Here is a 6,000-nt window from a genome sequence, read left to right as displayed (position 1 = left end):
ACCAACACGTACTAATTCACCTGCCTCAATCCATCCATTCCGCACCGATTGCCTTCTCAACTTCTCACCCCCCCCAACCCACCCAGCACTGATTCTCACCACCCCCCCTCACTGACTCTATTGTGCTGGAAATGTCTTCAGAGCGAACATTGACTATGTTTGATAACGGAATGCAATCAAACGTGTTTTAATTCCCAATGTTATTATTTGTTTTAGTCCATCAAGATGGATTAACGTGAAACATTAAAACCGCAGTGTTCGATTGTCACTGCTACCGTTGACACGTTATTACAGAATTCATTTTAACGGCAAATCAATGCCGATATGGTGTATCAGTACTGTAGTTATTTAATGAGCAACATTCACAACTGTATGTTGGATTTATCCAGTGTTTTCTATAGTCGGTCATATACATCACAAAATTGGGCAGGAGATATTTCAGTTGAAATTTTAACGTTAATTCTGAAGTGGGAATGATGGAAACAGCGTTTATCAATTTTTTTAAAAATCCGGTGCGTACAAACTGGGTATCTTCATTGCTGTTCACAACACGTACATCTAATCTGAATGTCCGGTAATATGGCATTTTGACATTTAAACATATTACCAAAAGAACATTTGCTGCAGTTATGTCCTTTGGCCATCTCTTGTCAGTTAGTGTAATGTTTAACCTGTCAGATGGGTATAGTCGGTTTTAACAGCTATTATCATAAAATGCCTTTGGAAATTTCCAGGCAACCTGTATATTTAGTTATGGATAAATTATGTGGGAAGTTTGAATGTTTCTGTGCCAATAGCAATAACGACCCATGCTATGACCATGTCATGGTAATTTTCAGTCATTCACAGAAAACATGCTTGCATCAATCTGTAGTGTGCATGGTTAAGCATATATGTTACCATGGTCCAGGATTTATTGACACAGATTGTTCATACGCTGAATAATCCAACCACATTTTTGTTTGGAAGTGGAAAGAACTAATACCGTTTTGGTCTCCCTAATTTGAGGAAGGGGACATACTTGTGATTGAGGCAGTGCAGCGTAGGTTCCCAACATTGATCCCTGGGATGGCGGGACTGTCATATCAGAAAAGATTGAAAAGACTGGGCTTATATTCACTGGAGTTTAGAAGGATGAGGGGGATCTTATAGAAACATATAAAATTATAAAAGGACTGGACAAGCTAGATGCAGGAAAAATGTTCCCAATGTTGGGTGAGTCCAGAACCAGGAGCCACAGTCTTAGAATAAAGGGGAGGCCATTTAAGACTGAGGTGAGAAAAAACTTTTTCACCCAGAGAGTTGTGAATTTGTGCAATTCCCTGCCACAGAGAGCAGTGGAGGCCAAATCACTGGATGGATTTAAGAGAGAGTTAGATAGAGCTAGTGGATTCAAGGGATATGGGGAGAAGGCAGGCACGGGTTATTGATTGGGGACAATCAGCCATGATCGCAATGAATGGCGGAGCTGGCTCGAAGGGCTGAATGGCATCCTCCTGCACCTATTTTCTATGTTTCTATGTAATAGAAATTGCATTAATTGCAATGTGTAAAAAGAGTTGAGATACTGTATTATAATTTTGGTGCATGTCATTGTGGTATATATCATGTCTTGATTGGTGAATATGTTTAGTTTGTGACTTTATTTGAAGCAGAAATAATATGTGAATGCTTCATTGAGCATAATTCTGACTGGTAACTACGCACTTCGGCCGAGCACATTATCGCACGCGTCTTGCAAACCGTCTTAAATGACCACCTAAACTGTCATTTGGCAACCTAAAAAGCTGCCCAGGTTTCCCGGCTGGCAACAGGGATAAAAAGTTAAGTGAGAGCCCTGCAGTGGCAGCGCTGCCTGGCAGCTGCGGCTCGCCTGCAGTCCGTCTGTTTTTTCTTTTTTGTTTTTGTTTTCTTTTGTCTGCTTTAGTTAAATTTAGTTTATTAGGTTGTGTATGTGTGTGTGTGTGGGGGGGGGGGGGGGAGAAACATGGTTTTAGTCTCTCCCTTCGGGGGGGATGCAACTTTTTCTTGTCGTGTCCCCCGTCTCCGTCTGCGCTGAGGCCTAATGGCGGAGCTGGAGGCCTCGGGGCTGTGGCGGCGTTCCGGCGGCGGACCCGACTCCAGAGCTGTGGCGGCATTCCAGTGTTCCGGCGGCCGCGGACCCGACTTCAGAGCTGTGGCGGCGTTCCAACGTGGCGGCGGCGCGGCTTCGAGGCTGTGGCGGCGTTCCGGCGGCGGTGGCCCGACTTCGGAGGCTCGGCCGTGGGTCCAGTGGACGACAACATCGGAGGCCTGGATCGCCTCAGCGCAGAGGGAGAACAAGGAGGGAAGAGACAAAGACTTTAAGACTTTTGCCTTCCATCGCAGTGAGGAGGCGCTTGGTGAACTCACTGTGGTGGATGTTAAATTTGTGTTTATTGTGTGTTTGTTTTTTATTATATGTATGACTGCAAGGCAACGAAATTTCATTCAGACCGGATCTCTGCAACTCATTCCTCCACTTTTTCGCTGATAAAATCAGCACCATCTATCAATCTTTATCCCCTGTACCCGACTCCCCAGCATCTACTCCACCACCTACCAAGACCCCTCCTTTCAACATCTCCACTGACCTCCTTACCCCTCCTCCACACTGCTTCCTCTCCCAGTTTGACCTGGTCACCCCTATTGAAATCTCCAAACTCATCAGCTCTTCCAAACCCACTACCTGCTCCCTCGACCCTCTCCCCACTCCCCTGCTGAAGTCCTGCCTCCCCGTTCTCTGCCCCAACCTCACTCATCTCTTCAACCCCTCATTGTCCCAAGGAATTGTCCCCTCCGCTTTTAAAACTGCTGCTGTCACACCAATCTTAAAGAAACCTGGTCTTGATCCCTCCTCTCTCATTAACTACCGCCCAATCTCAAACCTCCCCTTTCTTTCAAAAACCCTGGAGCGTATCGTTGCGTCGCAACTTCATTCCCACCTCCTTGCGTCTAACCTACTTGAACCCCTTCAATCTGGCTTTCGCCCCCTCCATAGCACAGAAACTGCTCTCCTCAAAGTCCTCAACGACCTCCTCACCTCTGCTGACACTGGTTCCCTCAACATCCTCATCCTCCTCGACCTGAGCGCAGCCTTCGATACAGTGAACCATAACATCCTGCTCACCAGACTCAAGGACCTCGGCATTGAAGGCTCTGCACTCAGCTGGCTCCGTTCCTACTTTTCCAACAGATCCCACTTCATCTCCCTCCACAACCACACCTCTGCTACAGCCACAGTCACTCAAGGCGTTCCCCAAGGCTCCGTACTCGGCCCCCTCCTCTTCATCATCTACATCCTCCCCCTTGGTCAGATACTCCGCCACTTCAACCTGGACTTCCACTGTTATGCCGATGACACCCAGATCTACCTCAGCACCAAATCCCCCCCTCTCCCATATCAACTCCTGTTTGTCAGCTATAAAAACCTGGATGCAACATAACTTCCTCAAACTCAACAGCGATAAGACAGAATTCCTCCTCATTGGCTCCAAAGCCACAATCAGCAAAATCAATAACCCCACTCTCACCATCGACGGCACCACTGTCTCCCCATCTCCCAAGGCCCGCAACCTTAGCGTGATCTTTGATTCCACCCTCTCCCTTGAGCCTCACATCCGCCATGTCATTAAAACCTCCTTCTTTCAACTCCGCAACATCGCCAAACTCAGACCCTCTCTCACACCTCCCGCTGCTGAAAGACTCATCCATGCCTTCATCTCCTCCCGACTGGACTATTGCAACTCACCTCTCCTTGGCATCAGCTCCACCTACATCAACCGACTCCAACTGGTCCAGAACGCAGCCGCCCGACTGATCACCCACACCAAATCCTGGCATCACATCACTCCAGTCCTCAAACAACTTCACTAGCTTCCCATCTCCCACCGGATCACCTACAAAATCCTGATCCTCACCTACAAAGCCCTCCACCATCTGGCCCCCCCATATCTCACTGACCTCCTCTCTCCCTACCAACCCTCACGGTCCCTCAGATCCACATCAGCCGGTCTCCTCTCCATCCACAAGTCCAACCTCCGCAGTTTTGGGGACAGCCTTCTCCAGGGCAGCTCCCAGGCTCTGGAACTCCCTCCCCCAACTGATCTGCAATTCCGTGTCCCTCAACATCTTCCAGTCCCGCCTCAAGACCCATCTCTTCACCTCTGCCTATCCTTAGCCCCACGTCCCCCTCCCTTTTCATCTGTGCATTAATTGCCTCATATTTTGTTTTGAATTGTATTCTGTCTTTACTTTGTGTACTAGTCATGTCTCTACTATTTATTTCATTCCCCTTACATGTTTTTCCTCTACCTGCTAAATTTTTGTAAGGTGTCCTTGAGACTTGAAAGGCGCCCATAAATAAAATTTATTATTATTATTATTATTAATAAAGGATACTTTGACTTTCTTTGATTTTGCATTCGCTTTCTTCACTGTCTGCTGTACCAGCATGTTTACTTTCATAGACTGATGAACAAGGACCCCCAGATCCCGTTGTACTACCCCTTTTCCCAACTTGACGCCATTTAGATAGTAATCTGCCTTCCTGTTTTTGCTACCAAAGTGGATAACCTCACATTTATCCGCATTAAACTTCATCTTCCATGCATCTGCCCACTCCCCCAACCTGTCCAAGTCACCCTGCATTCTCATAGCATCCTCCTCACAGTTCACACTGCCACCCAGCTTTGTGTCATCTGCAAATTTGCTTATGTTACTTTGAAAAGAGGATAACAATTACTTTGAAATAGCAATGTTACAACATTATGAGATTAAAAAAATCAAGTCTGTAATTTATCCCATCAGATAAAGCATAAAAAGAAGTTTAATTTGAAACTTAATTCACTTTCATATCTCAAGTATTTAAAAAGTTATGGCCATTTTCATACTCGGAAATTAGCATCTTGTTCCCTATTGATTTTCTATGGACATAACAAAAAAGCTGTGATCGTGTGCAGTCAAAAGCCCATAACCTTCTTAAAAATTAAGAGAACTGAATGAAATTTTCAGTTATCGTAGATTGAACCATTCTGAAACAAATATAAAATAATCTTACTTGGATGACCTGAAATTAAAGCATATAATTAGTTAGTTACCCAAGTGTAGCTAATTTCAAACTTCAATTACTAGATCTAAACATCTATCCATTTCTTAATAAATGATTAACATTTTTAAATAGCCTAAGTGTCCAAATAATATTCATAAATAATTCACAATAAAACATGATTTTAAAATCTCATTTACATTAATTTATAGGCCAAATGGAAGGAATTTAGTGTTCAATTGCTGTAAATTAAAGTCCATTTTAAATCAGCTTTCTAGTGGGATCCTGTGAACGCGCTGGTTTAGAACGTTCACATTGCGCTAGATTTGTGCCCTCAAATGCCCAGAAAAATACTGCGGGATATAATGGGCCCAAAATGAGCTACTCGCAATATTAAACTTTGTATAAAGGGATCTTAAGAAGCCTTTTTAATGTAAAAATAAGCAGCATACCTTCTATTATTTGCTCTATGCGACCCTGACAGCTGCCGGTGGTCGCGGGTTTAGAGATTGATTTTTAAACTACTATAACTATTATACGAGGCCTTTAAAACTAATAATAGCTTTTGCGACGGGGTCTTCCAGCGATTTTTCGTTAATAATTAACTAGGCTGAACATCTTCGATTTGAACAGCCTAGAGAAAATCGCGTTTTAAACCCGCCCCCCTCTAAACGGCGCCAAAATCGCGCACACCCGCAGCGACAGATTTTCAGCGACGCTTCAGGTAGGCTTTGCAACATACCTATTTGAAAGAGGATAAAAATATCTTCTCGTGCCAGGAACCAGGTGTAATGGAAAAAAGGGCTGATGAAATGAATGCTACTGAAAGCTGTTAATCTATATCTCAGTTTATTAACAGGCAGCCACTAAAACATGGTTGTATCTTTCAATCTTCAGATTATGGAATGAAGGTAGTGTGGCGGTCCCTGTGGGGT

The sequence above is a fragment of the Amblyraja radiata genome, chromosome 2 (genome assembly GCF_010909765.2).
Source record: "Amblyraja radiata isolate CabotCenter1 chromosome 2, sAmbRad1.1.pri, whole genome shotgun sequence".
Taxonomy (NCBI): Eukaryota; Metazoa; Chordata; class Chondrichthyes; order Rajiformes; family Rajidae; genus Amblyraja; species Amblyraja radiata.
This window is presented reverse-complemented; position numbering follows the sequence as displayed.